We start from the raw sequence: 27,751 nt of genomic DNA on the forward strand, positions 1-27,751 counted from the left end.
TTATTATTATTATTATTATATAAGCGTTTAAACAATATTTTCCAACCACTATGTACAGACAGGAGCCAGACATAAAACACCGGAGGGCAGGACCATTTTGGCATATAGCACTTCTGAAATCCAACAACCCTATGCGGCCCTTTAAACCAGATTTCCCGTACCGCGAGTGGTTAAAAAGATATTATAACGACACTTATATAACTCATAATAATAGCCCAAATATTTATTATAAGGTCCTAATAACATTACTATATTTAAAAAACTATATTTAAAATAGCGTAGGCGTATCTTACCTACGAGGGGGTTTGGCTAGAATCCGGGCTCTGCAGGGGCAGAACTTCCGAGTCGAAAGCTCTTCTTCTCGGAGCCGTCGAGCGCTCCGGGGCTTTCTTCTAGCGCTAGGGGAGTTTTGGGAGGTTTAGAGAGAGTGTAGAGAGAAGAAAAAAGAATGGGAAAGGTGTGAAGAAAATGAGGGTGGGAGAGGTTCTATTTATAGGGTGAAATATGGTTGAACTTGGTGCCACATGTCACCATCTGGTGGCAAGACTTGGAGAGAAAGCAATGGCCAAGATTGTGCCACGTCACCCATTTTCGCACAGCACACTTCTGACTTCTAAAATCCGTAACTTTCGCATACAAGCTCCGTTTTTGACGTTCTTTATATCCACGCGTAGGTAAAAATAAGATCTACAACTTTCATTTTGACTCCGTCGGCTAATTCTCGACCGATCTTAAATTTAACAGTAGGAGGAGATTATATTGTTAAATGACCGCGAAAAATTCGTAACTCCTTCATACGGACTCCGTTCTCGTCTGTATTTTTATCGTTGAGTTCCTATTAATGAGATCTTCAACTCTCATTTAAGTCGCGTAGGCCAAAAACTGCTCGATCTAAAATTTGAGTGTCGGGTCGTGCACTGCTATGTCAAACCTTAGAAAATTCATAACTTCCTCATACGAAGTCAGATTTGGGCGTTCTTTTTGTGGACAATCTCGGTTTAACATATTCTACGAAATTTTTTTAGATTACTAAGGCCAAAAAGTCCTCTATCATAAATTCACTATTTACGTCTCCCGGTGTCGTGCCGGTTTTGCCGTAAAACTTCGACGGGCCATAACTTCTTCGTTATAACTCGGATTTCGACGTTATTTATATGTAAGGAACCCTTGTAACATATACTACCATTTGGTTAAGATTACTCCTTCTGAATAATCTTCCATCAAAAACTCATTTTTGATGCTTATTGTCTCTAAATTGACTAGCCCGAATCTACGGGCGTTACATTTTAATTAGGGAATAATTATTGTTTTGTGAAAATAATAGTTATAAGAGAGTATAAATAGTTATTATTTCATATGGTATGAATTAATAAGTCATGCACAATATTTTGGACTAGTTGGATTCTTTTGTCTTTTACCTAAAGACAAAGATTATATTTTATAAACTTAGAGTTTATAAAAAATAAAGAATTCACCCTCTTATGAGAGGTATGGACTAAATATATATAATATTATGGAGGTTGCTTGTCAACCTCCATGTCTTGCCCATGCTTCTTGAAAATAAGAGAGTTACTTTATATTATTTTAATGTAAAACCTTTACCTTCCATGGTCTATATAAGAGATGCATGAGGCTTGCATTTGAAACAAGTGAAACACTCTCTTCTTCTCCCTTTCTTCTCACCAAAACCGTAAGTAGAGCTACTTCTCTTGTTTTTTCTTGTGAATATCATTCAAGTCTTTGGTGGTTCAAAATGCTTCTCCTTTAGTGCTTATTTGATTTAAGCACTTAAAGGCTTAAGAAGTACTTTATACAAGAAGGAGCTAACATTCCAAGTGCCTTAATCTTGATAGTGGATACTTGTAGAGAAGATCATGTTCTTTGATCTTTACATCTTCATCAACACCCCAAAACCAAGTGGGTTCAAAGGCTTCAAATGTTATCTCTAAAACATCTTATGGTTGTTTTTATTTCATTCTAACCTCTATAAATGGATCCATGATGGTTTGGTTTTGTTATGAACTAACAATAAACTTGTTATTTTTAAAGTCTTTCGTTGCCTGTTTTTGTGAAAAACAAACTTATATTTCGTATCAAAACCCAACAATATATATATATATATATATATATATATATATATATATATATATATATATATATATATATCCTAACATATAATCCAGGAAATAAGGACATAATTCACATATGACTTCCAACAAATATTTAGTATTTTAATCAATAATTATATTAAATCATGTTTATGAAAGGGACTATGCACTCACTTGATGAAAATGGACGACTGAACATTTCGACAGCGCTTCGCTTCGTACTTTGGAAAGACCCAGACGTATAAAGTACTAAGCCTTAGTCTGGTTTCGTAATCCTTGTGACTATAATAATTATAGTCTAGATTCTTCACTAATCCCGAATGTCTACATCTAGATCTATCAAGTAAGGATCATCTAGGCAGGACAGTTGGGATGCAGGATCATTTCGGCATAATAGTTTTTCTGAAATCCAACAACTAAGCAAACATGACCGTTCTAGACACCTCTCTCGTAAGTAGATCAATCATTATAACGACATGGAATTACTGATAAATCTTATCTATAGCTTCATAATGATGACTTACGACCAAAAATATAAATTTCACTGAAAGCGATAGAGTGTAGCTTAACGTACACATGACTTAGCGAAAAACTGGGAATTATACAAACATAATTCTGATCCGAGAGCTTCTATTCAGGGCTTCACCAAAGCCTAAAACTAAAGGAAAATGGGGATAAAAGTGAAGGAAATAGAATGAGAAAGTATGGGTGGTGTGAAGGAAAATGTGGCTGAGCACATCTATTTATAGGCTATATGCGCATCGTGCATGAGGTGAGCGTCGCGCACTCCAGCTACATCGGTACTCTCATTTTGAGACACATATCATGTCCATATTTGTTCGCGTGTCGTGCCCCTCACGCGCACACGTGTGAATTTCTGATTTTTCAAAGTTCATATCTTCTTAATAGGAGCTCTGTTTTCGACGTTCTTTATATCCCCGGAAAGCTCTCGACGAGATCTACAACTTTTGTTTAGACTCCATCGGATAATTTTGACTTTATTTTTAAAACTATATTTTTAACAGACTTAGACTGTTAAAGTCCGTTAAAAATTCATAACTTTCTCATATGATATTCGTTCTCGACTATCTTTATATCGACATAACCATGTGGACGAGATCTTCAACTCTCGTTTAATTTGTTTTTCCTAACAATCAACCGATCTCTACTTCGGTATCTGAGTCATATATTGTTGCGTTGAAATTTTAAAAATCCTAACTTTCTCTTACGAAGTCAGAGTTGGACGTTCACTATATGCACGCTCTCGGTTTAACGACTACTACGACTTTCGTTTCGATCTCTTATTCTAAAAAGCAATTTATCAAAAATTCACTTTTTACGATTCGTAGAGCCGTGTCGGTTAAATCACGAAACTTCGAAGAAGCATAAATTTTTCATACGAAGTTGAATTTTAGCGTTCTTTATATGTACCGAACCCTTGTCACATACATTATAACTTTGGCTAAGATTATTTATCCTAAATAATCCTCTATCAAAAAATCATTTTTATGTTTATTATCCCTAAATTAACTAACTCGAATCTGCGGGCGTTACATATCACCACTATCTTTATATACACGGTCAATATGAGCTTTTGCCAGACATCAAACATAAATGATATTCTTGGTATTTCTTGTGTTAGATCGTCGACGAGAGGGATGGAAGAAACAAGGGGTGCCACTTTTAGGGTTAGGGAAGGAGGAAAATTTAGGTTTCAAATGTTGGTAGGATTTATGAAAAAGATTCATACCAACAAATTAAGCAACCAAACGTGTTATTTAACTGCTCTTGATTATATAACTAGGTTATAACCCGTGTACTACACGGGATAACTTAAAACAAATTTGAAATTTAATAAACCTTAAAAATAATATTACATTTGTTTTTTTAGAAACTTAGATGTTTAATTTGTCCGTAATTGTATGGTTGTTAATTTAAATTAGTTTTGTAATGTGTTTTTAAGATAACAACGTTCTTTATATCTAAATTTATCTAAATTAATGATAAACGATTATGTTGTATATAAGATATGTAATTATAAAAATTGTAAAAAAAAATTGCTTGAAGTAGGAATAAATGCAAGAAATGTTAAGTACCGACATAGAATTCTTAACATACAACGAAATTGTCCTAGATTGTCAAAAAATAAACGGCGAGTAATAAAAGAAAAAAATTATCTGTAAAATAAACCTAAAATATTGCAAGTGTTCTAGATTGACCTCCTACATGGGTTTTGGAACGGGTTTACATTGACCGCTCAGATGATACAATTTACCATTTTTTAAAACTCACCTCTATTATACTATTAACTAAATTTCACCTATCATCTTTATTACTTTCAAGTTACCTAACCTGATAAATTAATTTTCAAGTTTTCAAATTTTATAGGATCAAACTTTCAGTTGAGCTTCAAGTTACGATATCTAAGTACTTTTATTTATGAGTTTTACAATTTTAAAGTGTCCAACTTCAACTAATTAGTCCTAAAAAGATTGAAATGCATAGCAAACATATTGTTATATTGACATGTAACTGCCGACACATTTCAGTAGTAAAAGTGTATATCCATGAAAGGACCCCACACCAACCATCTCCGGTTGATCTATTTCATCTCTTGTGTTGCTAACTCCAATAACCAAACATGTTTATTTAAATAATCTTAACCATCTTTTGTCCAAATGACACTTACTATCCAAAACAACATTTTAATCCGGAAGTTAATTTGTGTATTGTTAAATATAGTTAAGTAATTTCATAGAACAAATAGACAAGAACAAAGCTGCAAGCACAACTCAAGACAAATGACATTTCAACTCATTCAGTCATTCTCATCTATATTGGTTTTGTAATGTGATTAACAAAGATTAAATGTTCGACTTGTGCTTTTTTAAAGCAAGTTAACCTCAAAATTTCAAATTATGTAGACTCGTTATGCTAAAAAATCCAGGAATGATCAGCGGACTTCTCTTCAGGAACATGAGCTTTGTTCTCGACATCGGGTGGAGGAGGTGGCGACTCTTTGGGCACTCAAATTTAGCCTCTACCTTTATTGATTTTTCTGCTGCTATATCCTGTTGATATTCACCAGTGGTATTGAAGCAAAGGTCTTTTAGTGTGTGAGAATTGAAGGGAGTGGGTGGTTTCCGATAGTCGGAGTTTTTTCTTTTTAATTATGATAGTTATAATAAACCTGTTCAGATTCAGTGCTTTTCTTGCTTTCACCTTTCAAAGATCTCATCGGTCATTTTCTTTATAGTCACACGTTTTCCTTTATAAACCTGCACATCCCACATCAAAACTGTTAACTCCTAAAATTTATTTTATTATCAAAACAATCTCACATCTAAATTTCCAGGTTACTACCTTCTCTCAAATTTTGGTTTACTACGTGAGCTTGATAAAGCATAGAACATTTTAGTAACGAACTAAGAAAATCAAGAACCAAGATTTAAATACATTGTTATCAAAACAGTTTCACATATACACTTACAATTCCAAATAAAAAAATCCTACAAACAAATATTGTCTCTCTTTCGATAAGTCCTTAAACCAATATTGCCAGCTCATACCAGAAATTCCAAGATACCGTTTTTACAAGACCGAAGGTTAAAATTTGGTTCATCCACATGGTAGTATAACCACCCATCTGCAAGTAGAACCATGTAAATTATTTATATACTGATTTGTTAGTCTTGTATACAAATTTTAACCTGGCAATTGAGCAAATAAAATGAAACGCATGCACTTTTCTTGAAAATTGTTGAGGAGCAAGTAGTTCAAGATAGCCTGGCCCAACAAACGATAGAAGGATTTTGTTTCATTTAAACGACTCTCCATCATGAGACAAAGATTAACAATGAAGGCCCTACATTAGAGCAAAGTATAAATGAACACAAATAAAAAAAATCAAAATGACTACAACCAACAAACAAAAGTGATTTTAAAATCACCATTCAGATTTACACCTGATACAAAAAAATTGACTTTATGGTTTAAAGGTCAAACATTTTACCTTTACACCAAGTATTCAAATTTGTAAATACCCATTAATTTGGGATGAAAGGGAAAATTTTAGATGCTTATAGATAATAGAAATATCTATTTAACGTGTTATCATAGTCGGATACTCCAATCTTACCATGGAGAAACCATAAAAGCCAATCGGATTGATGCATTATAATTGCAGACTCTTTATTCGAATGGTTTGAGTTGGAAGGCACCTGCAGAAACTCTAGTAACTTTACGGATTGAAACTAAGAAAAAAAGTATGTTAGTGCTAAATCGATCCATCGAATGTTCTTGTTTCATTTCAAAATATGAGTAGTTAATTATACCGCTGTCTACTATCGAAAAAATGCAATACAAATGATAATTACATTTCAAAGCCTTAAAAATTTAAAGTTTCAAACATTAAAACTTACTCAAATAGAAAACTCTACATAACCAAGAACACACATCAATCTCACCGCCTGATTTATATGGTTTGCTGATTATAGAATTTATATGGTTTGCTGATTATAGAATTTGGTTCAGTTATTTTATCAAACAGGTAGTGTGCAAAAAGAGTTACTGATTCAAGAGACCAAAAAACATATGGATAAACAGATGAAGGTGTTCTCTTTCCATCAGAAGACTTAGTTTAATCTCCATATCCTTCATATATCTGATATTTAAATATGAAACTGAAAGAAACTTCACTGGTAGGAATCTCATTATCTGAAACATGTATTTGGAAAAAAAAAACCTACGTTACTAAATATGAGTAGGCATAATAAGAAAGCCAAAGAGGGGTATTAAGGTTTGAGGGTGAGGTCGAATAGTAACCTCAACTTAGTAATGACAACCAATATTTTGAATGGATTTGGTGAGTTACAGATGATGTGAAGGAGAAGCGATGGAAATTAGAAGCGTGAAACAGGAGCTTCAGTTAAGATATGAACCATTTGTTGATCCAATTCAAATTTAGAGAAGATTTCCTGATTTCTTGCTGTAGCTATTGATATGTAACCTGATTTCTTGCTCGATGGTGATGTATTGTCTAAAAGAAAACCAAAAGGGCTAAGTGGTTAAGTGGTTAAGTGCTAACCTGGTTTTTATTTTATTTTCAGCTTGCTTCCTGATGCCATGGTTGAGTTCTTACTGATTCTTGGGGTGCGATGAATTTCTTGATTGGGTAAAGCGAGAGAAAATTTTCTAGGGCTTTTACCTTAAGCCTTTTGTCCTTTATCCTGTAGAAATCAAATAAAAGTGTAAAAAACACCAAAACATGTAACATTGTAAGACTAAGAACAAAGGATGTTACGACTGAGGTAGTGAGGGAAGAAAGACGGTGGATTAAGTCTTCATTAAGCAATGATGTGACGGTAGTGAGTCATGTGGGGTGCGACGCTGGTAAGGAAAAGAAACGGTGAGTAAACTTGGTCCGATTTATGTCCATTTTCATCAAATCAGAGCAGCCCTATGTGTTTACTGTAAACAAATCGTAACTGATAACATCAATGAAAAGAGGCATGAATCAAGAGCAAAACAACAACATGAAAAGTCGAGAAGGGATCAAGATTCTTCAAACCTCTGTGGATTTAAACCTACTTAACCAATTGATCGAGAAAATAAAGCCATTAGGTTTCAATCAACGTATGCTTAGAAAAAAAAAATCAATCCATTTATCTCATCATTTTACAACTATACAGGAATCATCGTGCGCAAATTAAGGCCATAATTTTGGGAAGGATTTAAAATTTGATTTTGATTTATGGAGAGGAAGAAACGTGGGTGAATATCATCGTCTGATTTTATGGCCTGATTTTCCGGATTTATAGGGTATGAAGGTCGAATACAACAATTAGCTGTTGGGCGGGAAAATCAGTGAGTAAAACGCTGGAATATTAACACGTGGCAAGGTATTAGTGTATAATGGCGACACGTGGCAGTTTTTAGGAGTCTTTTATTAAGAATAGATTTGCCATATAAAATAACTACTCTTAATTATATCCTTATTATGGAGTATTTGGAAATCAAAGGATGATATACTCTTCAATATGATCTGTATTTTTACAGCTAAACTGGTGGACCATGTTATTTCTTTGGCTTATAATTGGGTCAAAGTATAGATAACTATGAGGATTGTAATTATACTATGTGGTGTAGTTCCCCTTTTAATTCGGTCAAACATAAGGGTAACTATGGGGATTATACTAGTGGTGTTGTTCCCTTTTTAACATTATGTAATCTCTGTTTATCCATTAAGACAATTATATTCTACAAAATTTAATTTAAATTTGACAAGATTCAAATTCAAGGCTTTTGACCGGTCAAACCAACTAAAGCCTATATTGATGACAAATACTAATTTGGCAAAAATCAAACATGTAAAAAATGATAGATATCAAATTATTTGACAAATAAATGGATGAGTGTGTGTCGTTGTTGCACACTTCCAGTTGCGGTAAAGTCCACAATATCACAAACGGTTCAATTTCAATGGGTCTGGGTGTTGTTTCAAATTCAACATTTAAACCGTTAAACACACACTTAATCTATGAATTTAAAACATATATGTAAAACAAAAAACAAAAATAAAACAAAAAAACAAAAACAAAAAACAAGTTGATATGACCTGATTGAAACTTGAAACTTGAAATTGAGAAGTAAGATTTGTGGAGGTGATTCAACCCTTTAATAATAAACACAGATTTCTATCTTTTTTTTTTGGAAACAGCAAATGATTAAACGGAAGCCTATTCGCATATTTCAACGAGCATCCCGGGTTCGAGCTCCTTTACAGGGCAAACCCAGCCCCCATAGGGGTTTCCAGGGAAAATTTCCTCACATGTGGCACAAGTTTAAGAGGCACCCAAATTGGGTTTTGCAGGAATTGAACTCCCGACCTCTGACCCCACGTGGGTATTAAACCCGGTACCTCTTCCCAGCTAGGATGGAAGTCATTGGTCACATATTTCTATCTGTATAGGCTTCCACCATTGTAATGTTGAGGATATTCAGTTTAGTAATCTACAGTTTATGAGCATTTCTCTTTTATAACGTTGCACCCACCTTTCTTTGATTTTCGACTTCCAAATTCCAATGCAACGACTTCACATATCTACTCACGTTCCAATCTCGATTTAGATCAATAGAAGTTTTCCAAGAAGTCAGATTTGTTTATTTTGAGCCAACGAAATTCCTATTATTCCATGTGTGCAGGGGCGGACGTAGGATTTTACAGTAGGGGTTGCACGGTAGTATAAAAAATAAAAATTTCAAAAAATTTCAAAAATTTTTCCACTGTTGCCGGAAAAGTTAGGGGTTGTCGGTGCCACCGTGGACCACCCCTAGGTCCGCCCCTGCATGTGTGCTAACAGCTATGCTACCTAAACTTAGTTTTGGGCCCTTTGGGGTGGTGGGCTCGGGTCACACTTGGGACAGGCCTAATCGTATTCGAGATACATTCAAATCACACTTTGAACCCGTTAGTACATGTATAAATTTCAGATACATTCAAATGATTAGTTGATAGTAAAATCGTCACCACGATTTTTGATAGCATGAGACAACATTGAATGCAATGTGGTTCTGAATTGATTGTGTTTGAAGAAGAGTAGAGATTAGGAAAAAGGAAAGGTGATAATGATGATGGTGATTGTGGACTTGTTAGGGGGAAAACAAGTTATGTACGTAAATAGACTTCATGCATTAAAAAATTCATTGATCAATAGAGGGTTTGGTTGAGTTGTGTCATTTTCAAGATGAATAAATTAATTAGATAATAAATGAATCTTCGTCTTGTTGCATTTCCTATAAGGTTTAGAGAAAAAAATAAACATGAAAGTTTAGAATTACATCTTTTTCTTTGAATGTCCACTATTTAATTCTAATATTTAAGATCATTTGTTTAACAAATAACTACAAAACCCTTTAAAACCAAATAAACGAACAAACACAAACATATAAACAAACATATAAACGAACAAAACATCAATAAAAATAATATTAAATAATTATATTTGATCATTGACAGTTATCTTAGTTTTTATTAGAATGTGTGTAATAAAAAAAAACAAAAACAATGTTATATAATGTAGACATACATAATAATAATAATAATAAAATAATAAATATAATCAAAACCTCAAAAAATTCAAGTATTTTTAATTAAGAAAAATAAAGATAAATACATAAAAACAACAACAGTAAATAATAATATGATTTTGTATAATATCGATAATTGATTTTAAAATATTAAAATAATTTTATAAATAATGTATATTGTTTTATTAAAATAAAGAAAAAAAATAATAGAAAACTAATCATTAGAGGGTTTAATAAGAATGAAGTGATGGATTGAGTTTATTTAAAGTTTGAGTATTTTTAAGACTCTATATATATATATATATATATATATATATATATATATATATATATATATATATATATATATATATATATATATATATATATATATATATATATATATATATATATATATATATATATATATATATATTTGTTGTCTTGTTAATGCATTGGTCCAACATCTCTTTCTCTTTCCATCATTCCATCTTACATTTTTACTCACCATTCATGAGTAGTAGTGGTATGTGTTTCACAGTTGAGGTGATTGATAATGTAGTTGTGGGTGTAGAAGAACCATGGAATGATCATTGGTTACCATTTACGAATCTAGACTTGCTTGTCCCACCGTTTGACATTGGTTTTTTCTTCTGCTTCAAGAAAACATCTAATGAAAGTTTCTCCACCGTATTAAGCACCCTCAAAGCTTCCTTATCTCGATTTCTTGCAGTCTACTACCCCCTCGCCGGCGATATCATATGGAATCAAGCCGTCGGAGAGAATCAAATTCACTGCAACTATCAAGGCGTTGACTTTATCACAACTACTGCAGACTTGCAGCTCAAGGAACTCAATTTTTACAATCCTAATGAGATCATTGAGGGTAGACTAATGCCAAAGAAATCACGTGCAGCGTTAGCTATTCAGGTAATGTTTTATTATTGAATCAAAAGAAAGTCTATAGACGGTTAATAGGAAGGTTCGGTGACACATGAACGAGTTTGATTACATAAAATAATAGTACTACATTAGAGACAATAATCCAACAAACGACTTCCTGGTCAAGAACTATTTTATCCAAAGTCTTTAACCATATATTTGTAACTTTAATTAAAAAAAAAATGGAAACTCGATGCAAACGATATTGGAATTAACTTGGAAATGAAATGAACATGTGTTCAAATAAAATGTGACCATAATTATAATTATATGTTTTTTTCTTTTATCATATGATTATTTTTATTTTTAGATATGCACTAGAAATTAAAATGTGACCAGAATTATAATTATATGTTTTTTTATCATGAAAATTCTTTACTTTTGGATACTTAAGAAACTGAACTATGACTATGAAATACTTATAATTTTAGGTTTTAATTTTTATGAGTTTTTAATTTTCATAAGTTATATATAAAATTCAAAAAAATATATGCAATTTAAATAAATTATTTATTTAATAAATTTGACTATATAAATATAAAGGTTATTCAAATTCCACTTATTCTTTTATAATGGTTATTTAAATTCAAATTGATTAAATGCTTTAAATGATAATAAGGTGGAGAAATCAGACAATCCCTTCATATTAGGAAAGTTTGGGGGTATATCAATTTAATTAATGTCGATCCATATAACTAAGGAGCTCAAAATCTATTATCTGTTATACTTAATAAATCAAAAAATTATCATATTTCTTTTGTATAAGTATGTATTTATGTATTTAAAGAAGATAGTTTGCACCTTATATATATTTTGCGATGACAATAAATAAAATGTAATGGCAATCTCTATCGAAAATTGGTTTGCTTTTTAAACAACTAGTTTCCACACATGGACAATTCTATGTTGAAACATCTAGAGTTAAAAGTAGAGGACTTAAAACTTTTAATTTTAGATTGAGAAGACAAACTTATGAATAGAACATCAAATGTTGTATACAAAAAAATATTTGTAAATTTATGTTTTTTTTTTCATTTTGAATATTATTTTCTAAAACTGTTAATATAGTTATGTATTTGTAATATCCATTATATATTATATGAAAAATATTTGTTCCTTAGTCTTCATTGTTAACTATCGAATCTTTTCCTAATTAAATATTTGTAATAAACCATTCTACTTATGAACAAAATAAAAAAAAAAAAAAAACAGTTATTTCAATATTCTACTTCCAAACTTTTATATAACGTCCCAAAATTATTAAATATTTGAATATTATTTTCTAAAACTGTTAATATAGTTAGGGTTGGTCGATTCAGTCCCTAAAGTTTTTGCCGGGCTTTATGGATCCCTAAATTAGGATACGACCTGCTCTTTTAGTCCCTGTCAACCTGTAATAGTCGGTTCACCATGTGACAGTGACCATTTAGACCTAAAAAACTTACATTGTACCCTTGTAAAATCAAAAAAATAAGTTCGGGGATTATCTTGCCAATTGCATCAACAAATACCATATTGAAACCAATGCATTTTTTCTTTTAGTTAGGGACACAAGACATGAGTAGGGGTTTGAGCCATAAAATGTTGGAGAAACCGTTAAAGATTTGAAGTTACCTTATTGTTCTTGAACTTCTTGCGACTTTGACGGAAAAAATAATACGTTTATAAAGAATTCAAATGAAAGTAGGTTACATTTACACTTTGTTTGTGCTTTTATATACTAATCAAACATCTTCTTAATATATGTTTATAAAATTATCATATCTAAAGTAAACACAAACAAACATGACAAAAATGTTTTGGGAATTGGGATCGGCATTCCAAAGTCCCCTCTTATTCTCATTTATGGCCTCTAGGCATGCATGGTAATCTCCATAACCGACTAGAATCTGAATATCTATTAATCTAGTATTAATCTAATAAAGAAATCCAAATGTTTGAGAATCGATAAAGAATGGACATGTTAACTTTCTTATCTAATACTATCATTCTGAGACGTGGCTTTTCCAATTTTTTTTTATTTCTTTTTTAAGTTTTGCTTTTGGATGAGGTTCATTGTCTTAAAATAATGATAATAATAATAAATGAATAAACAACTTAAAATATACAGATAACCTTCGTCCTAGACGCCCATTGCTGTACAACTTCCCCTTCTCTGCCAACTTCCCCTTTGTAAGTTCCTATCTGTTCTTCATGTGCAATCAGGGTTATCGGAGTTAACGGAGTAAAGCTTTTTCATCAACTAAGCATTAAGGACCACTAAGACGCTCAAATGTCTTGTGTTTCGACGTTTGGTCGATTCAGTCCCCGAACTTATTTTTTTGGTTTTATAGGGTACAATATAAGTTTTTCTGGTCTAAATGGTCAACCGACTATTACAGGTTGACAGGGACTAAAAGAGCAGGTTGTATTCTAGTTTAGGGACCTATAAAGCCCGACAAAAACTTTAGGGATTGAATCGACCAACCCTAGAAACTTTGTAGGGCATTTATGTCATTTTCCCTAGATAGTTTCAAAAACAACATCAGAGTATCACAAACAAAAGTATGAAATCTCTACAGGATGTAATGCAATCATGTCGGGTCATTCCCTTTGCTACTAGAAGTACCTGAAATATTTTAAACATCAAATTGTAAGCACAAAGCTCCCCAGATACCACATACCAATATGGGTCGCAACCAACATACATGACGGGCCCTTCCCAACATACATAACGAGCACCGCCCAACATACATATATGAGTCGCAAAGACAGTCTAGCATTCTACATAATATAATGAGAAGACTAACCTTGATAATCAGAGTAGACTAAATCACAACTCACAAACATGGGAAGCTGGTAATACACACCACCTAATGAATCACAGAAGTTTAAGCCTTAGTCTACCAACCAAACTAGCATTTTGACTAAAAGTCAACAAGGTTAAAAGTCAATGGCCAATGGTCAAATTCAAATCAGGAGGTCACCACATCATGCCAACTGTTGGCCATGTCGTGGCTGTCACACGACAAAACAGTCGTGATGAGTCCCGCCACCACGTCGTGGAATTTAAACTAAAAAACTTAATGGATTAAGCCCTTAATCTCTTAAGACCCATACTTAAACTTTCTAGAAAGCTTCCTTACACTCATGAACATCATAAAAATCCTTACTTTATGGACATGCACTTCTCATGCATGTCATGTACTCAAATTATGTCTAAAAAAGAGAAATTGGGTCAAAACCCCATGTTTGAAACAAAAAGTACATAAAACTTCAGATCTGGAGCATAGAACCTCCTTGGGACCTCATGGATCAATAAAGTTGTCAACTTTATTGGATCCAACCATTCAAACCAACACAAATAGGAAGAAACATGCTACAAAGCTTAGATCTAAGAAGAATGAACAAAAGGTAAGAGCTTGTAGACTTACAAAATTCTAGAAATATACACAAGGAGTATAGAATGATGTTAACTTTCTGATCTATTTACACCACTACTCTTCTTCCTTCCTTCAAATAACCACGAATACTAACAAAGAACTTAGAAATGGAAGATAAGGGATTAGGGTATGGTTCAAGGAACTTGGAAGTGATGGAGGTTGAGGCACTGGCGGATCCACATTGGATCCCGGGGTAGCCCGGGATACCCCTCAAAATCATTCGAGATATGCACACTTTTGCTGTTTTATTCTTCAAGCCCCCCTTCCTTCTCTTGCAATCGATTAATTTCTCATCTGTCTTCTTTCTGTTCTGATTCAAATTTCATCGGCTGTCTCTCTCGTTTTCCCTTCAATCGCACAAAAGAACACGAGGTTCAACCTATTTCCCTTTAATCGACTTGCAGGTTTGATGAGCGAGATGGAGAAGGGTGCGTGGGTTTGATGGGATTCACATAGAGAACGAAGATTTATCTTTTTTTTTCGATTTGCAGGTGTGAGTATAGTGCAGCGAATCAGTGGTGGTTTTAGTAGGTTATGGTGGCTATTCTCACCAGACGTAGGGGAGGTTGGTTGATAGCCACTTACCAGTATGATCCGAAACTCACGATGCTAATAGGTTCACAAATGAGACAGTGAAAACTCATAAATAAGGTACACAAATGAGACAGTGAAAACTCATAAATAAGGTACGCATCAGTCATACAATCTATATGTAATGTTGGTATATGGTGCTCTTTCTTTCTTTTCCCCTTTCATACAAAATTACATAATTAAATACTAGTAAAAGCATTGATATGCGCACAAGGTGTTTGCATAAATGCTGTAGTGACATTTTATCAAAGAAAGTCTTTTTAATTTATCAGATGTTCTTTCTGAAGTTCAGTTCCTTGTAGGGGCGAAAGAAAAAATATGGGCTACCCCTTATGAATATTCCTGGTTCCGCCCCTGGGTTGAGGATGGATAAAACTCTAGTCATCACTTCTTTTAAAGAGGGCCATGGCCCGAAATCTAGGGTTTTGAGCTCCAGCCACCACCACGTCGTGGCTAGGATGCCACCATGTCATGGTCATGGAAAAAAAATCCCAAAACTACAAAGTCGCAAGGTTAAAGAACTATACCTGAAATTCTGGATGTTACATTTTACTATTTTAACACTATACTTTTAAAGTCTTGCTATTTCTCCGTGTATATGTGGTTTTTTGTTTATACATTTATTAAAGTACACTATTGTTCTACATTAAAAGTATAACTTTTGAATAGAAACAAATGAAGATTATAAAATCCATATTTCATATATATTCATCATATTACTTTCATATTCTTTCATATTCATTCATATACTTTTTTTATATTTCGTCATATTTTAGTATTGTATTTTTTTCATATTTTAGCAATGTAGTTTGATTTTCTAAGTTGTCAATCCGTGTAATACACATGTCTCTAACCTATATATACTAGGCAAATACATGCGCATTGCGCATGTTTCAAAAATTAATTATGCGTGTCCATATTCTATGTGTATTATTTATATAAGACAAATTGTATAAGGGCGTAGGTTATTATATAAATGGTGATTATTTAAGTTAGTGTTGGTAAGAGTAACTGAAATATATATCTTTAGCCACATTGATGTAATAAAAAGTTATTAATTGCATTGAAATTCTATTTTAATATTCAAACTTTCCAAATTCTAATTAAATGTTATTTATAAAGAAATCACTACAACCAATGAGGTTTTTTATTCGTAACACTTAATTGATACTTATGAGTATTAAATAAATAAGATTAATATATTAAAATTATGTTTAGTAAATTAAACGAATAATATAATCATATAATATATAGACTAAATATTATGTAAGAAAAACCTTAAAACCATTTATTAAAAACCTAAGTTATGTATGTATAAGGTTTTGTGTTCAAAAAAGTTAATAACATTTATATGTATTAAATTATAATAACACACAAATTGAAAAAAAAAAACAATAATGTTTTTATCCAAGAATGAAATTCAGATGATGATAATCAATTTTCATAAAAACTATGTTTTGTACATATATGATTTCGTGTTCAAAAAGTTAATAACATTTATGTGTATTAAATTACAATAACAAATACACAGTGAAAAAACAATAATGTTTTTTTATCCAAGAATGGAATTCAAATGATGATAACTAATTTTCATAAAAGTGTTGATTTGCCTTTAAATAATAATTGTTGTTTGTATTGTATTGTATTTAATTATAATATCTTTTAGGAAAAAAAAAGGACAGTTGAATCAAATCATAATAAATGATATTACCTTACAAATGTACATATGCAATGCATGACACCATTTACACATAAATGGATAAATAAATATAAGATATTAAATTCAAAAGGGCTTAAAATATATTTTTATGGCCTTTGAAATCCAGGATTTTTGAAATACCTTAAATATGTGGAAACTTTTTAAACCACGATTCTTAAAAAATATAAGAATGTTTTAAGGGTATTATAATAATCACATTTTGAATTAATTTACACCAACTAATAATGTAGTCAACATATTGTTCTTTTCATCGCAACACAATTTTTGATCATCAATGTGAAGAATAACAATAAAATATAGTTTTTATTGCAAAATTTTGTACTTGTTATCTTATTTCTTTGTTTGAAAAACAATTCAAACATATAAAATTTATATATTTTTTCCATGTTATGTATTGTATTTATTTCATCAATATGAACATAACCCATTAAAAGTCAATACTATATCTCATTTTTCTTTCAAAAACACACTTCAAACACATTTATATTCATACCACAATTCAAAAACATCAAAATCTACAACACTTTTCTTTTATCTTTAAATATTCAACCTTCACCTATAACTGACAACACACTTTCACATATTAAAATTGACAACACATATTAAAATTGACAACACTTTTTTTTGCCAATAATATACAACCTTGACACAATTATTCATTATCTCTAAATATCAAAAACTTTTGGATTGGCTCATATAGACAATAAACTTTAAATGGAATTTAACCAAAATAATAAAAGAAAAAAGAAAACAAACATATTTCAAACTACTTCATTTTCATACAATATAGATAACGAAAATTAAAAAAAAATTAAAAAAAAAAACAAAAGACGGCCAAATGCTTCTTTTATACACAAAAACATTTCAATAAAATAATCATTAAGTAGCATAAGGTGAAAGGTTGGAGGGTTTCCAATGAATATGGTTCAAGATATATGATTTATCTTCAACCATATTCATTTGAATAACATCCTCTATAAGATCTCTCTCTCTCTCTCTATATATATATATATATATATATATATATATATATATATATATATATATATAAGTCTAGGATCAAATGTGAATCACAAGTATTGTGTGAATGTGTGACCAAATTCTAGCCATTAGATTAAAATAAATGAAGGGATATGATCTTAGGATACATGGTAATAACATCAACTAACATTTACTATATAACTACACTTAATTAGTTATAAAGACAAATATGACATTTTATTAAGAGAGAGAAATGAAAATTACATGTATTTTTGGAAATTAAATAAAATTAATTAATAATAATAATAAAATTTAGAAATACAAATTAACTTTTTTTATACGTTTGTAGAATTTAATTTCCATTCTTATCATTCTCGTTTTTTTAAAATATATATATATATTTTTTATTGGAGATTGCTTTGGATGTTCCCAGTAATATAATTGGGTTTCCATTCTAAATTATTCTTATTCTTGAAGAATAAGTTTTTATTGAAAATTGTTTTGATCGTCTTCATTCTTATGATTCTTATTCTTGAGTAATGTCATAAGTACTAGTTCATATATTATATTTTTTAAGAATAATAGTTACAATCTTGAAAAAATAAATGACATTCATAAAGAATAAGGAATTACATATTATTAGATAACTAAAATTCTTGTAGAATAACATTTTTGAAAAAAATAAAATACATTCTTAAGAATAATACATGAAAGAAATAAAATAAATTCTTAAAGAATAACATAACATTGTTAATACAAACATGCATATGTTGTATTGTTCTTGCAGTGTGTGACATAAAGTGAAGTTTTGGATCATTTAGGTGGTACAGATTCATAACTTAGTATAGATTCATAACTTGTTGGTAGATGTTATCTTTGTTCATAACTTGTTAACAGAAAGTATCTTTGTTACATTCATGCAACAAAAATATAGCATATTGAATTGTTGTAACACATCATAAAGAATTCATGTTGGCAAAGTAATAAGCCTAAGTAATAAGATTTTCAAACTTGGAAAATAAAAATGGATTTCATTTAGGCGTTTTATTAAACAAACGTGTTCCATTGATTCATATGTAACAATGAAGGAAACATATGACAAAGAATAATTTTTTTTGAATAGAAAGAAGCAACACATACCTGTTACATAACATTGGTGATAGGATGATTAGTCATTGGAGGAATTTTTTGATGAATTTCTTGAGAGCTTTTATTGAATTGGAAGGTATCTTATTCCGCGGTTTATTAGAAAAGCCATTCTCATTCCATTGACACTTTAAATAAACTTATCATGACCAAGGAACACAATAACCAAGTCAAAAGCAAGTATCAGCAACCTCAGATTTAGTAGATGCAAAAGTATAGATTCGCTCCCCAATTAAGTAGACATGGGCCTTCAATTATGTATCTTACTATCCTCTGTATCATAACACCATGCCTCCTCATTAAACAACAAAAAGTTGAGCCCTAAATCAAATTAAATGACAAAAACGTTAAACCCATAATTGAATTAAACCCCAAAATTTGTTAAACAACAAAAACATTATACCATAAATGGAATTAAACCTAACTCGAATTGCACCTAGAAGAGAACCAAAAAACTTGCTTCACAATAAAAATGCATAACAAAATTCGATAAAATTAGTTGGGCAAGGGCTTTTCGAGAGATAAAAACTTTGGAGGTGAGAGCATAAAAAATCGACGGCCTTTTAAGTTGGGGGAAACTCTCATAAACAAGAACGACCATTAATCGAGACTATATGGATGTATAAAGTATTTTTTTTACCATTGAAGGAATCTCCACCGATCTCGTCTTCTTCGGTCTGCCCCCTTACAGAAGATGTGTAGCTCGAAATATACACTTAACGCCAACAATTACCGATTTGTGGGAAAAAGAAGAGGGATGAAAGTAGGAGTCTTCGATCTGGAATATGGACAACAGTGACGAGCAAAGCGAGATACAAAATGGTTGTGAAGACGACGGAGATTAAGGGTAGAGATAAAGAGCAAGAAGCAGACACGAGGTTTCATTCCATAAATATAGACTTATTAGTTTGAGTAATTAATTAATTAATTTTCTAGAATGTCACTATCTATTGATTGGTCTAAAATTAGTTATACATTCACACAATAGATAAATGTTTACAAATGAACCTAAGTCTTTCTTTATATATATATATATATATATATATATATATATATATATATATATATATATATATATATATATATAGAAAGAGAGACTTAGGTTCATTTGTAAACATTTATCTATTGTGTGAATATATATATATATATATATATATATATATATATATATATATATATATATATATATATATATATATATATATAGAGAGAGAGAGAGAGAAAGAGTGTTTATCTTCCTTTTGAACTCGGGGTGCGCAAAAGCAAGCCAAACCGAAAAAAATTGAGTAGCATAAGTCGGTTTTTGTTTGGATATTTAGATATTCGCAGATACCATAACCGTGTGTATATATATATATATATATATATATATATATATATATGTAAATATATAGACCTTATCAGCTTTTCAAAAAAATTCAAATTGATAGTTAGCTGGTAAATATGATAGGGCCTAATGACCCACACAAAATTCATAATCGACAGATCGAACTTCATGTTTACTTTACTCGCTAGTTGAACAATTTTTTTAATGTATAATTGGTTTATATTTAGTTTTCTACTGATTCTGAATTTTTCTATTTAACGGTTACCCGTGAACCAAACCGTAGTTATCCGTCTTTATATAATTCAGTTCGGTTCGGTTTTTAAGCAATTCTGTTTGGTTTCAGTTAGTTAGTGTATGTGAGGTACTCAGCCCGTGCTTACGATTCATTAGCATAAAGCTAGTCTGTCGGAGTCTATTGGCCTTCAGCATAGGGTTGGTGTGCCCTCAACTCCACACACATATCAACATACATATAGCAACATTCGATATAACATGCAACTAACTATCCTAGTGTAGGGTACCTATATCCTAACATACAGAGGATACATACTGGAGTATACAATATAGTGATAAGAACTCACTTGAACGGTTACTTCGAAGATCGATAACAAACCGGACGATCCTACTGACATGCAACGAGCCTATTAAGTATTAACCTATAGTACTGTAACTTATAAGATTCTAAGAGAGTCTAGTAAATAAGGCTAGATCTATAACTAATCCTAAGGAATACTGATAGCTCTATCAGATGGGGTCAGCCAGGCAGGACCGTTGAGAGCCAGGATCATTTTGGCATATAGCTTTTCTGAAATCCAATAACCAACCAAACGTGACCATTCTAGACACCTCTCCCGTAAGTAGATTAATCAACATTTTGAATTGCAATTACTGATTGATCTTATTTATAGGTCCATAACAACGACGCATTACTACAAATATAAGTTACACTGAAAATGGGAGAGTGTAGCTTAACTTATCGAGATTAAAGTGAAAACCGGGAGATTAAGCGGACCGTACTGCGAGACCGAAAGTTCTACTTTCCGAACACCTCGAACCCTCAAAACTTTACTAAACACTCTCAAGAAAAGCCCAAAAGTCAAACTCAATGAAGGCTAGAGGGAAATTGGATGAATGGGTGAGTAAATGAAGTGAAAATGAGGGATACATATACTGCAGCAGGAAGCGTGCCGCGCACATCCTGGAGGCGCGCCACACACCAGGGTTGTGCTGGCTCTTGCGCTTGCTAGCCACATGTCGCTCACCGGTTTGCCCACCTCATCGTTCTAGAAGGTGAACCGTGTCACACTCTCGTGGTGCCACGTGTCACGCCCGTATTGTGTCACATAATCGTGCCTCTTGGTGGAAAGGAAGAGTCGGCTTGCCACATGGCGCCCTCTGGTGCCGCCATGTCATTACCGCGCGTCGCGCATTGCTCGCACCCAATTTTCTAGATTTTTAAAATTGCATAACTTCTTCATACAAGCTCCGTTTTCGACGTTCTTTATATTGACGGAAAGCTCTTGACAAGATCTACAAATTTCCTGTAGACTTCAATAGCTAATTCTCAATCTATAAAAAAATTATATTTTTGATAGGCTTAGCCTGTTAGAGATCACTGCAGAAAGCAAAACTCCTATATACGGACTCCGTTCTCGATGTTCTTTACATCGACAGACTCCTTTGAACGAGATGTTCGATTATCGTTTAGATTATTGTGCCTAATAATCTACCTTTCTAAAAGTTGATATATGTGTGCACACTACTGCGCTGAAACTTAGAAAATCATAACTTCCTCTCTTGAAGTCAGATTTGGACGTTCTGTATACGCACAAATTCGCTTTAACGAGAACTACGACTTTTGTTTATATTACTAAGGATAACGAGTTATATATCTAAAATTTGAATTTCTGTTAGTCGTGAATATTTATAAAAACGATAAAATCGGGTGTTACAACACTCCCCCACTTATAAGGATTTTGTCCCCAAAATCTAACTAAATAACTTTGGGTAGTTGCTCGTTATCTCTTCTTCTGGCTCCCATGACCATTCTAATCCTTTTCGGTGTTGCCACTGAACCTTTACTAAGTTGATTACCATATTACGCAAGGTCTTTGTTTTCTTATCCAAGATCGTCACCGGCTTCTCCACATAGTTCAGACGCTCGTCTACGCAAATGTCTTCCGATGATACAATTACGGATTCACCCGTAATGCACTTTCTTAATTAGGAGATGTAGAAGGTGTTATGGATCTGAATTAACTCTTCTGGTAGATCCAAACGATAGATAACCTTGCCCACTCGAGCAATGACTCGAAAGGGTCCAATATACCTATGGCCTAGCTTGCCCCTCTTCCGGAACCTAATAACACCTTTCTAAGGTGAAACCTTAAGTAATACTAGGTCTCCTACTAGGAACTCAAGATTCAATCTTCGTCGATCTGCATAACTCTTCTGCCAACTCTGGGCAGTCTTCAACCTTTCGCGTACTTGTTGGATGAGTTTGGTGGGTTTGATCACAACATCAGTGCTCCCCATAACTCGATGGCCGATTTTCCCCCAACATATGGGCGTTCGACACTTCCTTCCGTAAATCAATTCAGAGGGAGGTCTACCAATACTGGAATGGTAGCTGTTGTTGTACAAAAAATTTGTGGAAAAAGTATGACATAGTGAAAAGTCATTAGAGTACAAAATCCTAAAATCACAAAATGAGGAAAAACATGGGCGGATGCGGTGCGATCAGGCTGGGCCCTTCCCTTTCGAGTTGGAAGTACCTGAAACATAAACTGAAAACCATAAGCACAAATCTTAGTGAGCTTCCTCAAAATACCCCATACCATACATACATAACAGACAATACATAACTGGGTCTATTTCACCCCCTTCAGTCTCCTTCAACCGATATTGGGTATATTTCACCTCCTTCGGTATCTTTCAACTGGTAAATGATCTATTTCACCCCCTTCGGTCTCTTTCAATCGGTACTAGGTATATTTCACCCCCTTCGATCTCTTTCAACTTGTATCGAGTCTATTTCACCCTATACAACTAGCATACATTCATATCAGCAAGAGTCATAAAGACAACAAGCACACACAGACATAACAGTAAGTGTCACAAAGTCAAAGATCATCCTAAAAACATAATCCAATGGGCCGGCATTGGTGCCTTCGACCCACGAGTACAGTGAAGGAACTCACCTCAGTCTGAAGATAAAAAAAATCACACTCGGGTTGCTGAATCGAAAATCCCCACACCAAATCACAAATAATATAACCCTAATTAGAAATTAGGTCATTAACACAAACTAGGAGTCCAAATCCTTAATCCCGACTCCTAAGGGTAAAAGACTGTTTTACCCTTCTCTTATTGGGCCTAACATATAGAGGTCCAAACCCAAACCAGCCCAAAGTCCAAAAGATACTCAAGGGCTTATATGGGCCCAATCCATAAAGGCCCAAATCAGAAGGACTCATGGCCACTAAGGGCCCAAAACCCTAAAGCCAAAGGTAGCCCAAAAACAAAAAGCCCAAAATGGGTGTTCTGAGAGAGTACGGCTAATGTACTTTTTCCTACGCCCCGCATACTACAGATTCAAAAGGAGAAGCTTACGGGGCCAAGACGCAGTACATGCAACGTACTTAGACTTACACCCGACGTACACATCAATGACCTAATCTTTCTATTAAGGTCTTAATGCTTTAAGACCCAACATCCAACTTCAGATCTAAGTCCAATAAAACGTATTAAGCCATAAAGCTGCAATCTATATGCTTTTTCATGGCTTAATAAGTTCCAAAACCCAACCTAAACACTTTATCCCACATTGAATGAACACCAACCTTTGCATGGTTCATCATAACCCACCAAGATGACATTTTTATGCACTAACAACATCAGAAATGCTAGAATCTAACATTCTAAGCTCCTTGAGTAGCTCATACTCACAAGGATGACTCAAGGGACCATAATATGTTTCAAAACAAGCCCTAGACCAGATCTAACACATAGAGTCATCAAGATAGAAGCTTTATACCTCCAATAAAATAAGCTGGAAAAGAGTGAATAACCTCTGGATCTACATGCTTCCACTTGATTAATACTCCTCTACAAGGCTTATCCTTCAAAGTGCAACACACACACCAAAACACGCACAAGGGTTAATTTCTACAAGGCTTCTTCTTCAAAGTGCAACACACCCGACGTACCTTATGTATGCCCAACATACTAGGGTCTTAAGTCGAAATACAAGAAAATAAATGGCTAAGAATTTACCTTGACATAACAGGTGTTACACCCATGAATGGTGTCAACCAATCACAATCTGCCATGCAACATCTTCTAATACATTTTTTCATGTCATACAACCCATGAGCATCAACAACACACATGATGGACCACCTTGACCATAATGGAGCAACATGATGCAGAGGTGGAGCATCATGATCACTAATGGCCAAACATACATCACGGTGGCACAACATGGTGTATTTATTGAGCAATCATCTTCTAAGTATACATGGATCAATATGGAACAACAAAGGAATCAAGATAGTGCATCATGTACCAAGATGGTCCATGATGGCGCAACATCTCCTCATAACGCAACTTCCCTTCTTGATGGAGCAACATCACCTCATGGCTCAACATCTCCTTGGCTCAACATTACCTTGGCGCAACTTCAGACATGATGGTGCATCATGCTATCATTTGGCACAACGTCCCCAAGGATGGCGCAACTTCCTTCTACATGGCACAACATGATGTTCCATGTTGTTCCATGTTGCTCGATGTTGCTCCAAGTTGCTCCCAGTTGCTCCAAGCCACTCCAATTTGCTCCAAGCCACTCCAAGTTGCTCCAAACCCCCTTTTGGAAGATTTTTTCCTTTGTCAATTGATCTGTTCCATTATCAGATAATCCAAAGCCATCTTAGATGATCCGTTCCTTTGTCACTTGCTCCATGAACCTCAAGTGATCCATTGAGATCTAAGTGCTCCAAATGCTCCATTAGAATGCTCCAAATGCTCAATGAGAATGCTCTAAATGCTCCATGAGAGTGCTTCAAATGCCCGAGTCACATTTAACAGAATCTTATTGGTCGTTTGCAAAGCTACTTGCTCATTGGTTGTCTTCGCGCGTAGAGCGTCACATCACAACACACCTACACTCATTTGGGGCGGTGTTCACACGTGAGTAGAGGTGACACATCGAATGTCACACGTGCTTTCCTCTACCATACTAGATAGCCTATATTGTTGAGGATGTTGGTAATAATTACTCACGTCCTTTTATCACACTTTTTAAATCAAAGGTAGGTAATGGATTTTCCGACTGGGAATTTGATTCAATACTTTTTTCTAGTGTAGTTGCTTTAGATGAAATTCTCCCTTTTGTGTATTATTATCTTATAAGAAAATGTGGAAAACATTTCGATATTCAATTAACTTGTACAATACATGATTATGTAGCCTTATATATTTAACCATTTAAATTAATAACTCTGTTGTATTTCCTTTTTCAGATTGGCTTGTAAAATATTTTTTTAATACAAACTAGATTCTAACAGCATTGCCTAAATCATAATTACAGGTTACTGAGTTAAAATGTGGAGGCATAGTGATAGGGTGCATTTTGACCATAGGATAGTGGATGGGTACTCGGCTGACATGTTTATCTCATCATGGGCAGACATAACTCGTACTGGAACTCCGTCTATGTTTCCCTCACTTGAAAGATCATATCTCAATCCGAGGCGTCCACCCATTTATTCGTCATCTATTGACAATGTGTTTGCACCCTTTTTACCCCCATCCAAGACTGTAAATGACCAAAATGATGATGATGGAGACCATTTACTCGTTAATCGCATATACTACGTTGAAGGTGAGCAAATTAAAAGGCTACAACTGTTGGCAAGTGAAAATGGATGCATGAGGTCAAAGGTAAAGGCATTTACCTCCTTCTTGTAGAAGAAATTTGCATTGAGCGTGGAAGACTCCGGGAAGCACAACGCAGTGTGTAACATGGCTGTTCCAGTCGATGGAAGGAGAAGGCTGAGTGAGGGGGTGGAGAAGAGAAAGAAAAACTGATGGCTTCTTACTTTGGTAATGTTTTATCAATGCCGTATGGGTCGAAAAAAGCACAGGTAATAAATTTAAACATGTGTCACCACTAGGGATTCTTTTTGTTCTTGATTTCTCAATCGTAAAAATCTATAATTTGCAAATCATGTTCGTTTTGAATTTTTTCAACTACAATGATTCTTTTACAACTAAGTTATGAATATTATTATATATTTTAATTTTGACTCGGTTTTTTTGACAAGTTAGGAGTTAAGGGGGATGTCTTTGGCTGATGTTGCTTTGGAGGTTCATGAGTTCTTGCAGACTGCAACTAACAAAGAGCATTTCCTGGAGCTGATAGATTGGGTGGCAGAAAAACGGCCACAACCACTGATATCGAAGGCATTTGCCGGTGAAGAGATGTCAGTGATGGTGTCAGCAGGACAAAGGTTTCACACCATGGACAGAAGCGATGGAAATTAGAAGCGTGAAACAGGAGCTTCAATTAAGATATGAACCATTTGTTGATCCAATTCAAATTTAGAGAAGATTTCCTGATTTCTTGCTGTAGCTATTGATATGTAACCTGATTTCTTGCTCGATGGTGATGTATTGTCTAAAAGAAAACCAAAAGGGCTAAGTGGTTAAGTGGTTAAGTGCTAACCTGGTTTTTATTTTATTTTCAGCTTGCTTCCTGATGCCATGGTTGAGTTCTTACTGATTCTTGGGGTGCGATGAATTTCTTGATTGGGTAAAGCGAGAGAAAATTTTCTAGGGCTTTTACCTTAAGCCTTTTGTCCTTTATCCTGTAGAAATCAAATAAAAGTGTAAAAAACACCAAAACATGTAACATTGTAAGACTAAGAACAAAGGATGTTACGACTGAGGTAGTGAGGGAAGAAAGACGGTGGATTAAGTCTTCATTGAGCAATAATGTGACGGTAGTGAGTCGTGTGGGGTGCGACGCTGGTAAGGAAAAGAAACGGTGAGTAAACTTGGTCCGATTTATGTCCATTTTCATCAAATCAAAGCAGCCCTATGTGTTTACTGTAAACAAATCGTAACTGATAACATCAATGAAAAGAGGCATGAATCAAGAGCAAAACAACAACATGAAAAGTCGAGAAGGGATCAAGATTCTTCAAACCTCTGTGGATTTAAACCTACTTAACCAATTGATCGAGAAAATAAAGCCATTAGGTTTCAATCAACGTATGCTTAGAAAAAAAAATCAATCCATTTATCTCATCATTTTACAACTATAGAGGAATCATCGTGCGCAAATTAAGGCCATAATTTTGGGAAGGATTTAAAATTTGATTTTGATTTATGGAGAGGAAGAAACGTGGGTGAATATCATCGTCTGATTTTATGGCCTGATTTT

At 33.5% G+C, this 27,751-nt stretch overlaps 1 pseudogene across 1 annotated transcript; it reads left to right on the forward strand.

The window, feature by feature from the left end:
• Positions 1–10,645: 10,645 nt before the first annotated feature.
• Positions 10,646–26,978, forward strand: LOC145109724 (coniferyl alcohol acyltransferase-like; annotated as a pseudogene). The gene is made up of 3 exons (XR_013709173.1): positions 10,646–11,105; positions 25,895–26,450; positions 26,635–26,978. The product of XR_013709173.1 is annotated as a coniferyl alcohol acyltransferase-like (transcript).
• Positions 26,979–27,751: the final 773 nt, after the last annotated feature.

This window comes from Lactuca virosa, chromosome 4 (genome assembly GCF_052849685.1).
Source record: "Lactuca virosa cultivar CGN04683 chromosome 4, Lactuca_virosa_CGN04683_v6, whole genome shotgun sequence".
Classification (NCBI taxonomy): Eukaryota; Viridiplantae; Streptophyta; class Magnoliopsida; order Asterales; family Asteraceae; genus Lactuca; species Lactuca virosa.